Raw genomic sequence first — 22,403 nt, 5'->3', positions numbered from 1 at the left:
GATGTAGGTTAAACATGGCAGAGCTATTCCACTGAAAACATTGGAAAGCTGAAGGGCAGAAGCGATACTGCTTTCTAGCTCCTCTGAGAGGGTCTAGCTCACATAGCAGAAGGCTGAGTGGCATCTTTTCCCCATCACTATGGACCAAGATTTGGCACCATGAGGGTTTGGGTTCAGTAGAAATAGAGGTGCCTGGTAGGAATGGACTGGTTTGTGAGCACATATAAAGTTCCTTGGGATTGCTGGAAACATATGAGAAAATAGGGGTTATTTCATGAGGGACTATGGTTGTATATTAGCATGTGAAGGCAGGAGTCTATGCCACTTCAGTTTTTATTGTCACTAACTGTTACGATACTCTCAGGTATATAAGGCCTAGGTGAATTTATGTTTTAAAAGTAAATATTAGGCCAGGTGCGGTGGCTCATGCCTATAATTCCAGCACTTTGGGAGGCTGAGTCGGGTGGATCACTGAGGTCAGGAGTTTGAGACCAGCCTGGCCAACATAGTGAGACCCTGTCTCTACTAAAAATACAAAAATTTAGCCAGGTGTGGTGGTGCATGCCTGCGGTCCCAGCTGCTCAGGAGGCTGAGTCGGGTGGATCACTGAGGTCAGGAGTTTGAGACCAGCCTGGCCAACATAGTGAAACCCTGTCTCTACTAAAAATACAAAAATTTAGCTGGGTGTGGTGGTGTGTGCCTGCGGTCCCAGCTGCTCAGGAGGCTGAGGCATGAGAATCACTTGAACCGCGGAGGCGCAGGCTGCAGTGAGTCGATGTTGCACCACTACACTTCAGCCTGGGTGACAGAGTAAAACTCTGTCTCAAAAAAAAAGTAAATATACTTCTGTTATATTAAAAAATTTTAGCACTTGAACCCAGATTCCCACATATCTGTTATGAGCAGTAATAACATGGTAAAAATTCAGGTTTCCTCAATTCCAAGCCGGACATCAGCACAATAGAGCAGTCTGCCTAGTACCAGTGAGAACTAATATTCCAGGTCCTTCAATCCCACTTCTGGGTATTTACCCAGAACATTTTAAATCAGTATATCACAGTGATATCCGCACGCCCATATTCATGACAGCACTCTTCAAGTTATGGAATCAACATTAAATATTTATCAACAGATGAATAAAGATGTGTTATGTATACACAATGGAATACCATTCAGACTTAACAAAAGGAAATTCTTTCATTTATGACAACATGGATGAACCTAGATGACATTATACTAAGTGAAAGAAGCCAGGTACAGAAAGAGAAATACTGTATGTTCTCAGTTACATGTGGAATGTAAAACAATCACACTCATAGAAGCAGATAGTAGCATGATGGTTACCGAGGTTGGGGGTTAGGGGGAGTGGGGAGATGGTGGTCAAAGGGTACAAAATCTCAGCTGGACAGGAGGAATAATTGTTGTTGTTTTTTTTTTTTTGCGATCTATTGCACGGTGTGGTTAATATAGTAATTATTAGTTTATTGTACATTTCAAAATTGCTAAGAGACTAAATTTCAAATGTTTTCAGTATGAAAAATAAGTATTTGTGGTGATGGATATGTTAACTAGCTTAATTTAATTATTCCACATTGTAATCATAAATCATATTATCACTTTGTAGCCCACAAATATATACAATTATAAATTGTCAATTGTCAATAAGATTAAAAAGGAAATAAAAAGAAAAATGTTATTCTGTATACTCCTTTTCTTAAACTTTAAAATTTTACTTCTTTTTAATAGGGACAAAAGAGTATGACATCACTACAATTCTCTAACTGTTGCTTCCAAGCCAAGATTTCAAGGGGGGCTAGTTTGTGGCTTTTCTCACTCCCATCCTTTGTTAAAGTCTTTAACTCTTCACCAGACACCATAAGAAACTGAACTTTAAGCATCTGTTTTCTGTCATCTCAGCTGACAGTATATTTTCAGAACTCTGGAATTTCTGCTGTTGCTTAATCTTATATCCGGGAGCAGAATCTGAGGCTAGAACAGGAAGCAAAGCCTGTAAACTCTCTTAAGCTCCTGTCCTAAATTTTGCCTTTCAGAGGGGTGCAGGGATGGGGGGCAGCTGTCAAGTTTCAGTCTATGACTCTGTGCCAGTCTCCTTGGGACTTCCCAGCAATAATGGCACAATGATTTCTCAGGCCTCTGAAGGTTGTTGCAGATGGGGAGCTGGGTAGAGGCTACAAAGAAGGTGCCTGTTTTTGAATGAGTCCCAGTTTGGGAACAGGATGTAGAAAATCAGAACCAGACAACAGTGGGAAATGCAGGAAGCATGGCACAAATGCAAAATTAATTGCAGAATTTTTCGTTGCTTAGTTGTATAAATCGACTTTCTGAAGCCCATAAATTATTTCTTAGAGATTATGTAAGAGAAGAAGGCAAATTATCAGGCAGGTGTACAGCTCTTCAGACACAGTCAATTCAAATTGGATTTTCTGCACAATACATAATGCTGTCCTTTATCCTCTGAGAGAGCATTTTTTACTGGGAGTGGAATGGGATGTAGGGCAAAAAGCCCAGGCTTCAGCACCAGGAGATCCAGGTTTTGTCATAATTATGACACTTATTGGACAAAACCTTAATTTCTCATGGCCTTGGTTTTCTGATCTACAAGATGGGAATTTTCATTTGGGATGATGGGATGTTTTCACCATCATATATCTCTCCCAGGATTGCCGTGAGGATCAAATGAAGTCTCATACGAAAGAGACATATGACAGCAAAATGGCTGGCCCAGGAGCTCTTGTTTCATTATTGTTGGGAAGACCCTGGGAGCCTGGCACATACTCCAAGAGACTGGACCTTGACAGTTCCCTATCACCTCTCCAAAAGACAAAATTTAGGACAAGATCCAAGTTTACGGACTTTGTTTCCTGCTGTAGCCTCATAGATTCTGTTCCTGGATATAAGATTACACAACAGTAGAAATATTAGTAGTAAAGTAGTGTTCTAAAGTTGGTTCTGTGACATGTTGTGCCTGTGGGTAGAGCTCAAATAGTCCATTCATGCCAGCTGAACTATCTTCCTTGCCCAGGTTGGAGAGGTTCTGCTCACTTGTCACACCAGCTGCCTCTTGAAGAATGTGCTGCTAATGATGACTTTGCTTTTTCAGGCATTTGGTCAAATGAAGAACAACTTTGTGGCATGTATCAGGTTGTCATTGAATAAATGGTTCATGAAGTTGCTTAATTTCCAGATCAGTCTCCTTCTCAGAGCTCGTATTTTCGTCTGCAAAATGGGCGTGATAATGACCGTATGGTAGGCTTACTGTGAGCATTAAGGGAGGAGATGTCTGGCCTATTGTTATGTTCAATAACTGTTAGTTTCAAGTTGAACATAACAAATCTCCAGGTCACTCTTTTCCTTAACATTAAATTTTGTTTTCCTTGATACAAGTTATGCTTTATTTTCATTAGTTCATGAGTGTTGTGCAAATCATCATGTCTGCAGAGTAGTTCAAAGTTAGATTATAAATTAGTTGCTATAAATATACTTGGCTAAATTTTCTGCAACAGTGATCTCTCCTCACCATGCTCTCTCTTCATTCCTTATATCTTGTTCTTTTTATCCTTCTTTTAATGGTTCTATTATATGCCAAGAGGGTTAGTTTTTTCCTTAGAAGCCAATGCAGGCCTTTCTGGGAGCAAGAATATGTAAGTATTGAAAAAAAAAAAAAAGGAAAAACAAAGTAGGAAGGGAAGAAGGAAGGAAGGAAAGAAGAAAGAAGAAAGCAAGGTAACTATAGATAGATATATTGGTTGTCTGTTTGGCTCGCTGTGGTCCTGAAGCCTGAAGTTGAGTGAGTGTTTAAACTTAAAATCAGCTGCTATTTTCCTGAGAAACTTGTTGGAAGGGAGGCTATGGGGCCTCATCCAAAGGATTTGCACTTTCATCCTGGACAATCCCTCTCTTTCAGCCAGCCCTTCCACCCAGTCAGCCACTGTATTTTTCCATTGTCCTTTTCCTGGAACTGTCCAGCCTACCAGCCCTGAGCTAGGCTTAACAATTCCCTCTCCCCAACTTCTTGATGGATGGGCTGAGAGATTGGTATCAATTTAGACTTGAACAAAGCCTTAATACAGACTAATATATGAGATCAGGTGTTTGCTGTGTGAAGGTGAATGCTCCCTCCTCAGTCAAGGGGCTCTCTTATTTTGTTCTTGAAGTGGAATGTCCACCCTTCTTCCAATAGAAAGGAACAACTGTGTGGCCTTATTGTAAGACCCTCTTGAGTTTGAGTTTGAGTCTTTCTCAAACTCAAGACAAGTTGAGTGAGAAAGGAAAGGTTAAAGCTTTTTTTCCTTATATGAATATATAACTCATTCTAAAGTTTGTAGATTTTGTAATCATTTCAATTACTTTTTCTCAGTGAAATATCGAATGGATGGACTTTGGCAGGAAGAGAACCAGGGCGGCAGATTTTTCTGGCTGCCAGCATCAGGCCTCTTAATGATGGAAAATGGATTGGGAGAAGGAATATCAATACACAAATGCTGAGTCTAATATAGAAACTGGAGCAAGTTGCCAGAGAGTTCTGGGTTATGTACTCTTGGAAGGAAGCAGCCAAGCCCTGAGGGGCCTCCTAAAGGAAGAGTCAGAAATAGAAGCAGACAGTCTTGCTGTTGGAAGGCTTGGAGTTCTTTGGGGAATGCTGGAAGCAGCGGGGTGAGCTATTTTTTTCCTTTCTGTTTCAGGTCTTCTGATTAGGGTCCTGAAGTTTTGTGTTCTAAATCTACTTGCCATTTGATTGTGAGAGAGGGTAGGGAATGAGAGTGTGTGTGTGTGTGTGTGTGTATGTGCATAAGAGAAACATCTTTGTCTTCTGTACTTCCCTAATGGCTATGTTTCACATTTTCACTTTGCCTTTAGGATACTATGTGCTTTGTAGGTGGTACTTCCATTTTCAAAGTCCTTCTCTTCTTGCTAGTCATGCTTTCAGAGGGAGGCTGACAAAGAGGGTCTTTGCCTATTAAGAGTGTATTTTGGCTGATCTGATGGTCTTGGCTGATGAATTTGATGGTGTGTGTCCACATGTACATATGTATATGCATGTATGTATTTACATATCTGATTACATAATACATATATATAGTCATTGCTATTGTTAAAATTAGGGTCTATTTTTGTTTTGCATCATTGTGAAATGAAAAATAGTGACTGCACAATGAATTGAGCTTGACTACAGCATGTCCTATTTTTCTGCCTGTGGGCTCCATCATGATTAGATTCCCCTGTAGCTGTATGATGTTCTCAATCAAGGTGGAGTCACCATGTATCCTTCACACATTCCCACATATGTGTGCACACACATGCATGGTGACCCATGCTCGTTTCCACCTGCTCATTCATGCCAGAAATTCCTTTAATAAGACACAAAGCCTGCATTAGCTTCTGCCCATCTTATATGAATGTGTGAAATAAGAAGCTTCCCTGAGAGCAGTTTCTAATGAGGAGATGGCATTGAGTAGTAACAATGCCTGCCATGTGAATAGCATTTTACAATTTAAAGACAATGCTCAGTTTTCACTTACGCTCACTGCTAAGAGTGCATGTTTCTGGAGGCCTGTTCTATCTTTCTCTGGAGTCATAGAAGCACCCCAGGAGTAACTGTGGTTCCTGGAAGGTCTTCTGTTCTTAGAAGGGAAAACTTCATTGCTTTTAACTCCACAAAGCTGCTGTAAAACTTGAGCCTTTGCCCATTGGTTGGTATTTCCTTTTGTTAGAACAGGCTAAGAAGCCCTTACAGTAGCCCTTTCCACCAAAACCATCGTGAAAGTTCTCTGCCGTCTCAGGACTTACAAGATAGACTCAGAAAAGGTCAATGTTTTGGGAAGAAGGGCAAGAATTACCTTCTTAGTTTTTTTCCAGATAAAAATGATCTCATGTCTTTCCTACCATAACTCTGAAAAGGTAGATGTGGTCCTTGATGTGAAATTCCCTCAAGATAAATAATAACCTCAGAGGTTAATGACTAAAAGCTATGGTTCTATAAGGCTTGGGCTATAAGAAGCAAGTCACCTGCATTATGTGGGTTCAGACAACAGTTCTGCATGCTATAGTTCTGGCCTTTACACACACAAATCACCTGAGAGAGAGTGCAAACCAGATTTCTTAAGAGTTGGGCCTGAATTTTCAAGTGTCTTTTTGATATTGTCATATGGATGAAGGAAGGAATCCTATGTTCATCTCAAATTGAAATTCTCTCCCAAAGTTGTTTCTCTGTTGTTACCGTCTGAATATTTGTGTTCCCAAAATTTGTATGTTGAAATCTTATCCCTAGTGTGAGGGTATTTGAAGGTGGGGCTTTTGGGAGGCGATTAGGTCACAAGAGTGGGACCTTTGTAATGGATTAGTGCCCTTGTAAAAGAGGCCCCAGAGAGATTCCCTCACCCCTTCCTACATGTGACGTTACAGTGAGAAGGTGGCTATCTGTGAGGAAGTGGGTCCTCACCAGACACCTTGATCTTGGTATTCCCAGCCTGCAGAATTGTGAGAAATAAATTTCTATCATTTGTAAGCCACCCAGTTGATGATATTTTGTTAAGCAGCCCCACAGGACTAAGACTTACATTGCTGTAGCCTAGTTAATGGCATCACTATCTACAAAGTGACCAATATAGGAACTACAGATTAACCTCTGCCATTATTCTTTTTTTCTAATACTTCTTTCCAAACCCAACTTCAATTTCACCCCAACCATAAAGCTTTCCACTAATAAATGAAGATATTTTTATACCTCTGTTAACAAATTTGTTAACAAATCTGCCTTGTAGGCCTTAATATCTCCTTCCCTAATTACTGTCTTTCTTCCACTTGAGCTCCTTTGGGGCAGGTATTAATGCCTTCTTCACCTTTATATTTTTCTGCCTCCAAGTACCAAATACTTGTATAAGGTACAGACTCACAGAATATTTGGCGAAATTTAACCACTTATACCCCTCATACCCTAGTCTCTATTCCCCCTGTGATCTTTTGACATTTATGCTGTTTCTTGATTAAGGGGTTGTAGGACTTTCTGATGTTGTAGAAGCAGATACTAAATGAAATGTCTCATGGCATGTTGACTGCAGTTAATCATAACGTGTATATTTTTAAATTGCTGAAATAATAGATGTTTAACATTGTTGCCATGAAAAAAATCACAAGTTGGTGAGGCGCTTATTAAGTTAATTAGCTAATTTAATCTTTTTACCATTGCAGAAATATACATAGGTTAAAACATTATGTTGTACTACATAAATATATATGATTATTATCTCTCAATTAGGAAACAAATGTAAAAAATACACAAAATAATTTCAACTGTCCTTAGTATGATCTTGGCAGCATTCTCAAATTGTCCTCGTTGTTAATCCAAACCCTCAAAATGGAGCTGTTTTCCATGGAGTTAGGTTGTGGGGATTTTCTCATAATGCCACATTCACATTGCTGCCTGTTGCATAAGTCTCTTATTTTCTTCTTGATATTTGGAAAGCCTATAGTGAAGTGAGGAGAGAGACAGGGAGTTTATGACTCGTTAGTTGTAGCAATCATATGCTGATTCCCTGAAAGGTTTTGCAGGGCTTACTAGCTTTGCCTTTTAGGAGACAGCTTCCCTTACACGCCACTTTCTTCAATAACCTTTTGGACCTCTTGTAGACACAGGTTTAAGGAATCATACTGTTGATTCTTAAAGCTGTTTAAACAAGATGGCCTTCTGGATGCTCAAGATCCTGCTAAATGTGCCACTTTTGATCTCAGCTCAGCTGGGAAATCTTTGCTTTTGTATAAACTTGGGAAAAATCAATACAAGTGGCTGTGAGATACTGAAATTAATCCCCCCTCACCCCTTCCTTTTCCTTACATGCCATCTGATTGCTGCTGAGATAAAAATGGGGCTGCTTGGTTTCAGGGAATATTTTACAGTACTAGCTACAATGGAAATCATTGTTCTCTTTTGGAGAAAAGTGAATGCTAATTTCTGAGTTATTCAGATAATGAAGGCAAAAGCTTAGTTTCTGGAAGACCTAAGGGTTGTGTGGTTTGAGAAAAAGGATCGCATGGAGTGTATTTGTTGTGACATCTCTCCAACCTCCCTGAAGTGTGAGGAGCAGGAGTGAGAGAGTTATGGGTTCCTCATGAACGAATGAGACTCTCTATGCACTGACCTCTAATACAACTCATTGAAAATATCCCTTTTCACAGCATGTTTACACAGTGACTATTTGGCAGTTAAGCAAATACAGTATTTAACAGGCCCGCAGTGGTCTGCTTACATGAGAGCCTATAATAATCAGAAGGAGACCATGCCAGAATATTAAGAAATTAATACGTGGCTTACACAAGCAATGATCCTTGAAGAGAACAACAGTTTATGGAAGACAAGACAAACGCCACCTGCCACAGTGACTCCAGGGGAAGATCCAGGCTGTAGTCTCCTCTGGAACAAAAGCAGTTTTCCAGTATCTTGAACAGCCAGCTGAGGTGGAACGCTGGAAAAATGAGTCAACTATCTGGTTGTTCCCTGGGTGATCATCTTCCACATCACTGGGGATGACACTGTGCAACTTACAGCAGCTGCCGTTTTCACACCACCAAGTTTAGTCCCAGTTTCTGTGGCACCCTATAGATCTGTGTGGAACCTTAGAGGGCTCTGTGAGCATCATATTTGTCATTATTGTGTTTATTTTATACCAGGCCATGTATTCAAGTGCCTTATGTCACTTTAAGTGATATTATATCATATAATTCCAATGAGAGGTGTGTGTGTTTGGAATCTCCATTTTGTAGAAATGGTAGCCCAGAGAGGACAAGTGACTTGTTCAAGGTCACACAGTTTTTAAATGATGGAACTAAGATTCAAACACTGATTCTTTCTGTTCCAAAGCCATTGAATTAGAATACTCACTATACTGTGATCGGAGGAATCACATATAGTAGCTGGACAGGCAACTTTCTACAAGCAAATCATTGTGGGGGCACAAACATGATGGGATAAAGAATGTCAGCTTTGGTGACCCCCCCCCCAGGGATGGAAGCCCTTATAAGCTGACATGGATTTCCCTGATCTTTGTCACTGTCACAGTGTCCACAGAAAAAAGCAGATGTTTGAGAGAGTATTTGTTGATTTGAGATGTCTGATTTCTAAACCTAATCCTAATATGATACAACTTACGTGAGACAGTGAAAATTTATAATATAACATATCACCATTCTAAAGCTGGGGATAATCATGAGGGAACAAAAATCCTTACATATAAATACTCCCAGGTAAGACACCCTTCTGTTACTTCATTCAGGTCCTTGACTTCATTTTACCAATGGGATATGGGTGATGTGAAGAGACACACAACTGGTTTCCCAAATACAGCTCCAAAAGAGAATTGGAGAGGGACAGGGAAAAGTCATCTGGAGTTTTGGGGCCAGGGAGAGCAGATTTGGTGCAGCTGTGATGATGACTAGATCGGAGCTGTGGAGAGGAAAAGAGAATCCATTAGACATTAGTTGTGTCATAACTGTCTAAGCTTTTTCAGAGCTGATTTTTTTTTTTTTTGAGGAATGTGGCACTCTTAGGATTTTCCCATGAGGCATCCAGATTATTTGGATTATTGAAAAAAATGCTACACCACTGTGTGCACAGCATTTTGCAGTTGAGAAAGCTTTATCTCACTTGATCCTCACAATAACACCATGATGTAGGGAGGAGAGCTATAATCAAGCTCATTTCACAGATGAATTCATGGAGGTTTAGGGGGTTTTCTTCAATCATATAGCTTCTAAAAAGCCACACCAACGTAAGAGCACTAGAACAAAAGATACGGCATATTGGGTCAATCTAATGGTTTACCCCACGAAATATTTCATTTTAACTCTTCAGAGCCAGAGACATGACGTAAAGCAGGTGGCAGCTGCCTCTGTTAACATCAAAAATTGGGAATTCATCCAAACACCCTGAACCTCTCTTTGGCAACTGGCAAAAGATTGGGCATTTGAAATTTTTTCAAACCCTTCTTGAAACTATTTACATTTCTTGGCTTGTTCAACTCTTGGAGAGTAACAAGTTCCACATGTTTACCACCTGCTGTGTGAAGGCGTACTTCCTTTGGTTATTATTCTAAATGACTGCTTTCCGGGCCTAAGTGCTCCCCTACCCAAATCTCCTTCCCAACTGGTTATCGTCCCCAGGAAGCAATGTCTGCCTGGCTCACAGCCCCTGGCCCGCACACTTCTGCTGCTGTGGAGGTGCGCCTGATGGTCGTATCTTCAGCATCACAGCATGAGGAAGTATGGGATTGCTTTTAGGTTGCAAACACTGCCTATGTGCTGGAAAAAATAAATTGGAATCCAGGCTTTTCCCCCAAATGCTCTGACAGCTTGAAAACTGAAGCAAAGATTGCCATTATGAAACTTTTGCCTTTCTTGTGGCTATGTCCTTTTGAAAACCTTCACTGTCCTAAGGAATTCCACGCTAGTCCAAATGAAAGAACTACAAAATCATACTTGCATGAATGTGCTATTCTGGTTTGAATCCTTTCTAGTGACTGACCTTGCTAATGTGAACATGTTCATATGGTTAAGATTAATGAGTCAATTATTTTTATACAAGCTATCCCTCATGTAGGCTGTTTTTCTTCACTTGACTATATTAATTAATAAAAAGCATTCAGTCCTCTTTTTATTGGAGTTTGTGGTTAATCAGGTGCAATTATCAATAAAACTATGGTGAATGTCTATGTGCTCAGGCACCGCTAATGAAAATAGGATATATTTAGCTATGAAGAGAAATCTTAAAGTTCCTCTTCAGTGAGTGTTTCCAGAAAGAAATAAGGCTATAGATCTTGGAAGTCAGAAGCTGCCATTATAAATATAGTTGTGTTTTTAATTAAATAAATACTGAAACAAATGTGATTGAATATGAGATAATCCATTCATGTGGATATTATTTCATGCCATGCTTTAATGAATGCTTCCTGGGGCTTGGCCTGGCTCTTGCCAGTTGAAGAGTAGAGTAGGCAAATATATCTGCTATAAACACACAAAGGCTTGGATGCAATCAGTCTACCTGCACTAGAGCTCTGAAATGACAGCATTACTTTAGGAAAGTCCAAAATTAAAAAAAAAATCTCAAAGTTACAGAAAAATTTAGGGGACAATTGTTTACATCATCAATTTTTTTTGGTTGTTGTTTTGTAGAAGATGGTAAAGGAACGAACACACATAAAGCAGTTTGCTCCTGGTGCAGTGGCTCATGCCTGTAATCCCAGAACTTTGGGAGGCTGAGGTGGGTGGATTACCTGAGGTCAGGAGTTTGAGACCAACCTGGCCAACATGGTGAAACCCTGTCTCTACTAAAAATCTCAAAGTAGCCAGACGTGGTGGTGCATGCCTGTAATCCCAGCTCTTTGGGAGGCTGAGGCTGGAGAATCACTTGAACCTGGGAAGCAGAGGTTGCAGTGAGCCATGATTGTGTCACTGCCCTCCAGCCTAGGTGACAGAGTGTGAGAGTCCATCTCCAAAAAAAAAAAAAGACTTTGCTTAGTGACTGGCATACTATAAATAGTTACAATGTTATTATCTTCATTATAATTCTTACTAATGTTCCTTTAAACATGGCCTTTCTCAGAACTCTTGATATAATGACTGAATTAGATATTATTTGTCAGGGATACAACTTTTATATGAAAAAAACAAGGTTAAGGACAGTTTCATTTTTAGACTGAGACGGTTAAAACAAGAGTTTCGAGACCTCCCTTCAAAAAAGAACAAGTTGAATTGATGATTTCCTGGACTTGTGGGCTTAGTGAATGGTCAGTTTGCCTTAGTTTAGGTCCAAATGTTAGAGACTTCTAATGAGTTTTTCAGACCTTGAGTATTTATACATTTTGAAATGTCATTTTCAATACTAGTATTTCCACAACGAGGCTGTTCCTACATACATACAAAATAATTAGCTGCCCTCAAATTTTTACTCCTGCCTGCTGCCATTGAAATTATCTTAATTAAGGACAATGATTCATTGCTCAGGTAGAGCTAAATCATGGCACTGTTCTGGAAACAAGACATTTAAATTATTCAGAGATGTAAATGACTGCTACTAGAACCTTTCCTGGCTGTACTTTATGATGGGAAAGGAAAAGAGAGACGACAACGAGAAGCCAAAAAGGAATTTGGGAAGCTGATGACAAACCTCATGAACTTTATAAGACCTGTTCACAATATCTCCGGAGAGGCAGGAATGCCAAAGAGAATGGAAAGCTTCCTGTAACTTTGCTTCCTCAACAGGTATTCACTGAGGACCATTCTGGGCCAGGGAGGGTGCCAAGTGCTGGAGCTATAACAATAAAGTATTGAAGTTCCTGCCATCAAGGGGCTTGACAGTTTATCAGAGGTGGATGGGATGGACATATAACCAAATGAACAGATAAGGTAGAGCAGTGCCAAGCACAGCAGGACTCCATGGGAAGGAGAGTTGATTTTACATGGTGCCACAGTGGTGTGCTGCAGTTAGCTTGCACCAGCTTGTGAGAGCTTATTGTACACATGTCTTCCGAAGTATATGTTCAGCGATATCATGGTATTAGCTTAAAATCAACCATGGGGAGACTATACTACAGAACTTGGCAAACACTATTACTGAGGGCTTTTCTTCCCCCTAGAGAACCAGCTGTGAGACATTCACTAGCATATTCCTGCCTGGGAGTGGGGAAAGACTGTAGAAGAAGAGGTGGTATAAAGAAAGGTATTATAGAGAAAGACATTATTGGGCTGAGTCTTGTAAAGCAGTTAGAAAAAATATCCACTGTTGGATTTTTTAGGAGAGAGGAATTTGAAGGCTTTTAATTTTTTTTTTTTTTTTTTTTTTTTTTGCAGGGAGGGTAGGATTTTTTCTGAAAAGATGGGGAACAGTGGAACTTGCATCAGATATTTCTAATAATTTTATACTCTAGCCAACGTTTTAATCATCTGTTTTCTGAGGTCAGATTCTGGGTTTTATTTATTTTTGTATATATACATCCTAACACATGATGAACACATAATGAGTGTTTATTGTATAAATGAACAAATGTTGATATTCCTCATACCTCTTTAATTACCTATCTGGAGGAAGTCAACCATTTTCATGAACTATTTGCCAAGCATTGTGCTGGGCAATCTATAACTTTATACATTTTGCAGAAGAAGAAACTAAGGCTTGGAGAGGGTAAAGAATTTGTTCAGGGTCATAGAGCTCACAGCAGTAGAAGCAATATTCAAACCACTTTGGTTCCAAACCCCACAAATTGTCAACTGTCCCATATCTCCTTTTAAATCGGAGCCATTGTTTACGTGTGAATGAGGAGTGAGCAGAGACACTATTCTGGGAGTGAGAGATTATCAGGGGCTGGGTAGATGGTCTTTAGCTTGGAAATTGCTGGTTTAGGTGACAGTACATTCTCTCTATTCAATTCCTTTGGTGACATTTACGTTGGCACCCTGGATGATCTATGAAAACCTTTTCAACTCCTAATCTGAAATGCAGTTTGATACTCTTATGCAGTACAGCAGAAAGCTGAAGAATGAGTTTGGATTTGTTTTCCTATCCCACCCTCAATTCAGTTACCACAAAAAGATCTATCAGGTCAAAACACTTGATCTCCCTACCTCCGGGAAAAATGTTAAAAATGTTTAGAGATAATCTTGGATGTGGTGCACCTGAGTACTGCATCCAAAGACCAAATTTGACAGATGTGGAGTTTAGGATTACCTATAAGTCAAAAATGGAATACAGTAGACTCCATTTCTTTGAAGTTTTGCTTCTGAAGTTTGTTACCTGTGATCAACTGCAGTCCAAGACTATGAAATGAAAAATTCCAGAAATAAAAAATGTATAAGTTTAAAATTGCTTGTCATTCTGAGTACTGTAGTGAAATCTCCTGCCATTCCACTTCGTCCTACCCAGGGCGTGAATCATTCCTTTGTCTGGCTTAATCTACCCTGTATAGACTACTGCCCATTAGTCACTTAGCAGCCATCTTGGTTATCACGATGACTGTTGGGCTATCTCAGTGCTTGTGTTCTAGTATTCCTTGTTTTACTTAATGGCCCCAAAGCACAAGAGTATTTAAGCTGGCATATTGTTATTCTATTTATTATATGTTGTTGCTAATCTTTTACTGTGCCCAATTTATAAATTAGACTTTATCATAGGTATGGATACGGGAAAAAACATAGTTATAAATAGGGTGCTTTCTGTGGTTTCAAGCATCCACTGGGCATCTTAGAATGTATCTCTCTGGATAAGGGGGTTCTACTGAATTAAACTTTGGCACTTTAACAACTTGCTTCATGCTACTTAACTCTTATTATGACCTCTGAGTGAGACTGTGCCCTATATTGATTTCCATTCTTCAGACTAAGACATGAACTCTTCTCAAATAATAAAGAAATGACTTATCCTTCTTGTGTCCTCAACCCAAAATTATCACCATGGTGGAGAAGAATACAGAAGTAAATCTGCTCATAGGTAAATTTTTTTCAAGTGAGAGATATAAACCCTGCTGGAGAAGTGTTTGTATTTAGACAATGCCATTTTATAAATACCTGTAGGTGGAAGACCACGTAGGTATTACCAGATCACCAGTAGTTAAAGGAGCAGCGATAAGATCCCCTTATGTTACCTTGCACTAATAGAATTCTTGGTTGGAAACAACCAAAACCTACTCTGGTCAATTTAAGGGAAAAGTGAATTTCTTAGAAAGTAATGGGGCAGCTGTGGAATTGAGGAAGGCTAAATAACAGGTTTAGAAAGTAATCGAGGGAGGCAAGGCATGGATGAGGCAGAGTCCCAGGAGGGTTCTGCTGAAGACACGTTCATTGCCACCTGGAGACCCCACCCCTGCTGGCCCTGGTGAGCAGACTTGCCCCATGCTGCTGGGCTCTGTTTGCCTTGGACATTTGCTGCCCTGCTTCTGGGTCCTCTACTTCACCAAAGCTACCATGGAAAATCTCTGACCGATTCCACACACTTCCCTCAAAGATCCGTGGTCTGAGTGGGAGCATCTGAGTGGCTATGCTGTCATGGGGCCACACTCTGTCTTCTTGGAAAGAGGGAGAGGGACCATCTGTCTTTTTCTGACTCCCCCAGTAGGAATTGAACTCGGTCTCCTACCATTTCTGTGATTTGCCCAAATCGGAGGGGCATTTAGATAATGGGCAGAACTAAGTGATGGATGTTTCCTCTAGATACCTAGTTTTAGCATAGAAATGTGCCTAAAGGAAGCTGAGATAGCCTCATTCGTATGGAACACTGTTCAAACAATGCATGCTGTTACACTAATGTCAATGATTCTAATTATGACACTTTTATGTTTCAAAAATCCATGGCCCTCCTGAACCTGTTATTTACACAAAGTGAATTTGTCCATGCTCTGGGTTTGTCTGACTCCAGCAAGAATGCTCACACGCAAGCTGACTTCTTTCTCACTGTGTGGCTTGGCTATGCAATTCAGAAGATGTAAAGAGGTTTTCCCTGGCTTTCAGCCTCCCTATCTATTTTGATCATGGAGGTTAATAATGCTGAAAAGCACTCAGAGTATATAAGGCCGCTGAGGAAATGAGAGCTCTATGTTTTATGGCTGAGACATGACTGACTGGTAATGTATCTGCCAGGAAAGTCTCCATTCAGAATGCAGCAATGAATATTGGATTCCATCAATCCTTAGCCATTTCTCTCTTCCCCCACCCTATCCTGTCATCTTGCTTCTCACATGGGAAGGGAACATTTGGAGTTGAGATCTGAGCATGCTGGTAGTTTCTTTATCTGTAGGGCTCTGCCAGGGTTGGGCAGTGGCTTACCATCCTGGCTGTACATTGGAATCACCTGGGAGCTTTTAAGAAGCCCAATGCCTGGGTCACACATGAAAGCAATTAAATTAGAATCTCTGGGGAGGAACCCAGGTGTCAGAATTTTTTGAAAGCTGCCCAGATGGTTCCAATGTACATGCAAGATTGAGAATCACTGTAGCTCAAGCCCCTAAACTCTACATGAACCAGCCTTGCCTCAGAACCAGAACCAGGCAGTAGAAATGGAAACTTTCCAGTACCCCTTCCCCCAGGATTTATTATTATTATTATTATTATTGCAGGCTTTAAGTGGTTATTCCTGAGACAAGTGTTATGTGGTACAACAAACATGGGCTTGAATTCCAGTTTCCTAGCTGCGTAGTCCTGGGGAGGTTACTTTAGCACCCTGGCCTTCAGCTTCCTCACCTGTAGTAAAGTCTGCCTTACAGTGTTGTTGGGAGGATTCAAGAAGCAATTTTATTTCAGTTTCTTAGTGCACTACCTGGTCCATAGTAAGGGTTTAGTAAATCCCGGCCAGTCTTATGGTCGTGCAGCCCTTAGAGCTTTCAGAGTATGTTCGTATCTACTGTTTCACTATTCTCCCCACAATCCTTTGCCATAAGCTAGTTTGGAATTTATCATCCCATTTTAGAGGTGAAGATACTAACATCCAGAAAGGATGAATATTCTTCCCTGGGCACACAGAACTTCTCACTTGGACATTGTCTCAACGAAGAGGTAAGCAGGGAAGTTTCTTTTCTTTTCCACTGCTGCCTTGGCCAGGCCTTGGGGCCTCTGATCTTCAATATACTATCTGTTTCATGCCCAGAGTCCAAGCAGCAAGTGTCCAAGGAGGATCAAAGAACTGGCTAAACTGTCACAAGGGACAAGTTGATTGTCAGCTCCATCAGCCTCTACTTTGTTTTCACCTTTCCAATTCTTTCCCTGGTGAAAGTCTGCTTTCAGGGAAAGTATCTGATGTCAGTCATTCACACTTTAGTATGAATTTAGATGGTATAATGTTAGAGTGTGAAGAAATCTAATCCATCCCCTCGTTTGGCAGGTGAGGAAGTCCAGGCCCAAAAAGGAAAATTACTTAGCACAAGTTCACTCAGCTAATTAATGGCAGAGCAGCAGTTATTCTGACTCTCCTCATCCAGTGCTCTTTTCAAATCTAAGTTTTCTCAGGGACATTCTCATCTGTTGCCTTCTCTCCAATTGTGGACAGATATTTCTCCATGTGAAGGAATTTCTAAAGAAAGACATACTAAAGGGCCTAAGATTTTTCTTAGTGTTTCTGAACCTTTTTAACTTCAAGAGGACACAGATGGGCCACATGTATTACTGGTTCTGGTTATTCGTTGTTACATAACAAACTGCCCCAAACCTACAGCTTACTTCAAATCTATTTTTCTCATGAATCTGGGGGCTGACCGATGAAGCATCTATCTCTCCCTCTCTCTCTCAGGGGGTAGCTAAACTACCTCCATGGAATCCAAAGGACCCCAGAATGATTGTTGCAAGAGAAAGTATTGGAAGCTGCATGCCCCTTTCTAACCTAGATTTGGACATCATGCAGCATCACTTCCCCTGTGTTGTATTCATTGAGAAAGCTGCAGGTTCAAGGGGAGGGTCATAGCCTCTATCTAGTAATGGAAGGGGTGTCAAAATTTCAGATATGTTTTAAACTACCATATCACCCTAAAAAAGTATCACAGCCAAGTTTCAATTTCACATTTTCTATATGCCTAGCTCTGTAATAAGGGCTTTCCATTTCAGTTCTCTTGGTGAGAGATCAGAAATATTATGGTGAATAAAAGAGGATAAAATTCATTTAACTTTTAGACCCTAACTTGATGGAAGGGTGTCAAAGTACAATGAAATGAGGCTGGGTAGTAAGACTTACGGAGTATTTTGGGTTTGATTCACAATGGGGACAGAATTCCAGCTGCAAATTGTCTTTGGAGAACTCAGCCAAGTGCCTTTGATACTCAACGACAGTCTAACATTTTCATGTCTGTGTCTTTTTCCTGGGTTGCATAAGAGTTATCTCTTACCTTTGCTTAATATACAGAGAAGAGATTGTTCTAGGAAAGCTCTTGTGTATTAGATTTAGCTTTGATGTGTTAAAGTTATAAAAAATAACAATTGTTTAATTTATTTGAGCAACTCCTGGTTTCAACTTGTGCTTCATTATTGGTGGGTTTATAGAGTTTGGGAGTTGAGGGAATTAGTAGAAAGCAGTTATATGATCCACTTCTAGGAACAGGACAAGGGTAACAGTAAATCTTACTATGCTATTTTGAGTCTGAATTAGTGACTGTGATTATTTTGTGGGGGGTGTGTGTGTGGGTGTGTACATTTGTACACGTGTGTGTTATCGTCCTATATAAGCTTAAGAAAAGAGAAGAAAAAAAAAGGAAGTCTAAGGGCAGTTGTCACAGAGTGGCTAAAAGCTGGGCCTTCAGAATCAGTCAGAGGTAGATGCAAGTTGCCTAAACTCTCTGACACTTGGTTTCGTCATTTGTAAATTGGGATAACATTTAGCTCATGACATTTTATGAAGGATTAAGTAAAGTAAAATATGTTAAGTACTTTGTGCAGCAAATTGTACATGATCGACTCTCAATAAATGTTAGTGTAATCAGTCAGTCAGTCAATCAACCAATCCATTAATCAGTCAGGAATTGGAATTCTGAGTTCGGGTACATAAGAACTCATCCCTGTGCTTCTGCTCATATAGTTTTGAGACCCCCATGATGTCAAATTAACCTACTTCTCCATCAGTTTCTCCATATATGTGATGGTAAAAATGAACTCTTTTTAAAAACCAACTTTAACTTACCTTCTCCTGAACTGCCTTTTGAAGAAAGAGAAGTTAGGGTGAAGTATTTTTTGTAGGAGGCGGGAAGATCCAAAGAATTTGGGGATTTATTTAAAAATAAAACCTATAACTTTAACATAGAAAACCAAAGAAAGGAAACTGTCTAACTATATAAAACACAATGACTAGTGTCTATCCATTTTAAAGCTATGGGTTTTATGACTAACTATATAAAATACAATGACTGGTTTCTATCTATTTTGCTAAAAACACACAATGTATTTAAAGTTTGCTATTTATAGAGGGACGCAAGATGAGACATGTTGACATACTGGTCATTTTCCTGCTTTACAGTTTTGTTGTTTTGTTTGCTGTATTTGAATGGCCCTTGGCCTGTGGCTTTTCCACAAAATTGCACTAATGGTCAACAACAGTCTACAGGATCAACTGCAAAACGTGCCATCTTTTATACTATCTTGCAAGACAAAGAGTAAATGAGAGAGTCTTGAGAGTGGGGAAAAAGTGAATTGTATGCTGCTCTCATAGAAGGTTTATTTTCAGGGGGTGGCTGGGAGTCAGTATGCATGGATAAGGGGGAACATCTTGGAGTTAGTTCCCCTTGGACCTTGTTCCAGCATTGTACTTCCTGGCTATGGAGACCAGACAAAGACAGTTCTCTGCAACTCGGTTTTCTCTTCTCTAATATGGGAATAATAATAGTAAAAGGCTTGTCATGAGGATTAGATGAGAAAATCTTTTAAAAATGCTTAGTAAAGCTCTTCTATATAGACATTATTAAACACTTGGCTAACTTTTAAGATTTCTATAATTGTTCTTTGTTTTTGTTACAGAATCAGAACAAAGAGGGAGGAATGTAACATTTACTGGCCATCTTTTAGGTGTCAGGAACTTTACATATTATTTATTCTAATATTTCCCATAATATTATATGATGGAAATTCTTAGTCCCGTTTTATAGATGAGCAAATTAAGACTCAGAGAGGTCAAACAATTTGTTCAGAGTCAACATAATTAGTAAGCTGTGGACTCCAGAATTAAACTTGGCATATTTGACCCTAAAGCCCATGCCTTTTCTGCTTAATTGAACAATGTACATTGAATGAGATTAGAAAAAAAAATGTAAGCCATCTATTTGCTATTTTGTTGACTCCATACCAAATCCAAGACGCAACTGATGATTTTGTTGAATCAACTCGTTATATGGATGGTACAGACCGAGCAATGATTCAACCATGAAATTCTTCTACTTAAAATTAAACAGCCTGCCAAGGAATGTAGTAGAATCTCCCTCCCCTAGAATACTCTAAAAGCTGGACAGGTAATTTGTCTCTCTCTGTTTTATCACTGGCCTTTGAGGGGGCAATGGAAGAAAAACAGGCTCTTGGAATTTCTTCCTCGCTTATTCTATCTCTGCAATTGATTATATTGCAAAAAGCATTTCTTTCTATTGCTTAGCAAACTCTGGGAGTACCTCAGCACATAAAACAGTGAGTATCATTGAAGGGAGTCAATAGTAATAACTAACATTTGTGTAAGCCATTTTAGGGCCTCCAGGGCTCCTCCACGTACATTTTCACCCAAAACTCATATCAACTATTGGAAGAAGGATGGATGAGTATTATTACTATTTGTTTTACTTTTCATGTTGAAGAAATAGAAGCTCAGAAGTTGAAGAATTTACCCAATATCTTGAGCATAATAAGTAGCTGAATTCAAGCTTGAATTTGTCCAATCCAATGCTATAGCTCTCTACCTGAGACCTTGATACTCAACGAACAGTACGTGAACTAGGAGTGTGGGCTGCTATGAGGAGTCTGTCAGAAATGTAGAATCTCCTATCTCACACCAGACCCACTGAATCCAAATCTATAGTTTAGCAATACTGTCATGTAATTTGAACATGTATTCTTCTCTGAGAAGAGTTGATTCTTAGGTGACGTGACCTCTCACATCTGTAACATTATATTCACCTGAAAGCACAAGGCTGCCCATAAGTAAGAATGTAGTAGCTTTCCAACTCAACACGGCTCCCTTCCCCTTTTAAGTAAATAGGAATTGACTTACTAGCAGGCATGAGGAGTTCTTGTTTTATTTTCGCTTGCTGGTGCCTTTGGATAATGTTTTGGGGAGTCTAAAATGACTAAGTTTGGGTGAGGTGGTAGAGGCAGCTCAGCCAGTAGTGCTAAGCCAGGAGGAAAGGGGGCCCAGCCACTGGACATGGAAATAGGAAGTCACCTGGTCCTGTAAACCACATCTTAGGTGCTGCAGGATCCATAGCCTGGTTTCTCTGAGCACCTTGTCCAGGTTTCAAAGCAGTTATTTCTGGCTCACTTTGAGATGGGATGTGCTGAGTCCGGATGCCCTGAATGAGGAGAACCTTTTCAACAGCATGTGTCTGGCTAGCATCATTCAACTCCAGCAAAGCCCCAAGAGAGCTCGTGCAGGCGTTTCCTGCTCAACGCCTGGGCTTTCTCTTGTTTAAAGAGCCAGCTGTGTTTCTAGCCAATATGGGCTCTCCAGAAGGGCTTCCTCAGTTACACAACATTCCCTTCACCTCTGGAAATAGTGTCCAGAGAGGACCCAGAGGCCTGTTGGCATCGTGGCCCTGGCCAGCACGCTATCCTCTTCCTGGGATGCCTCTCCATCCTCTGCCAGTTGATCCTGGTAAGTGAGGAAGAGAACGCTTTAGAAATGTTTGCCCTGCTGTAAAAACAAGGAATTTATGAGCATGCTGGTGTGAAAAGAGGGCCTAGGGAATCATTACTGAAAGCATAAAAGACTAATTTTCCCCATAAAATGGCAGCAATAAATGTCCTGTAAATATGGGCCTCCACTGACTCCTTCTTCAAAAGCATATTTTTACCCCCAATCCAGGAGAGTCTATTTCTTATTTAACAAAGTAAATAACATAGACTGAGTGTCTATGCAAATGCACCTGAAGTGACATTGTATCCATTAAGGCAACGGAGAGCAACTAAGGAGGTTGCAGTCAGCTCCGGACGCCTCCAGTCTGGGAGAGAGAGAAGGAAGGAAAGAACATCAGGATAGGAGGAGGGCTGCAAGGGGCAGTGAAGGAGGCTGTCATGGGTGGAAGTCCAGAAAATGAGCAATGGGGAAATAGAGGCATTATCTTCCTGAAGCTCCAGGAGCCTGGGATGATTCTTCTCCTGATTATCAAAAATTAGGAAAAATGACATGTTCATAATATGCATTTATGAAAAGTAAGCCCAAATTTGGATATCAGCTTTGTAGATTCTCCCCCTTCCACCCCTCTTTTGTGGATATGGAAAAGTATTTGATATTGAGAGTCCCGGGAAACATTTACATTTTCACTGACTTTTGCATGGTCAGCAGATCAATGAGCAGATGTTGGATTTTCAGGATGTCAGCCAGGAAGGATGACCCTTGCTTTTCTGAGATGCTGAGAGACTGTGCCAGTCCCTGGCTTGGTGGGAGTGGGAAATGAAACCTATGCCAGCTGGTGTCCAAAGAGGAGGAAGGAACATGCTCTTTCATTGTCAGTAAAAGAATCTCTATTAGCAGTAATTATGATTTCAGAGACAGAGTTGGCAGATAGAGTGTTATAGATCATTTATCTACAATAGACTAATAAGCCTATAAATATTTCTTCAAATTTTGCTTTCTGAGAGCAGAAGCTTAAGGTTGATTAAGGAGTTCAAGCTGGGAGGGTCTTGGGAGCTAGGCTCTGGATGAAAGGGATTGAGAGGGAGCTAGAAGACAGAAGAGA

This window comes from Pan paniscus, chromosome 11 (genome assembly GCF_029289425.2).
Source record: "Pan paniscus chromosome 11, NHGRI_mPanPan1-v2.0_pri, whole genome shotgun sequence".
Classification (NCBI taxonomy): Eukaryota; Metazoa; Chordata; class Mammalia; order Primates; family Hominidae; genus Pan; species Pan paniscus.
This window is presented reverse-complemented; position numbering follows the sequence as displayed.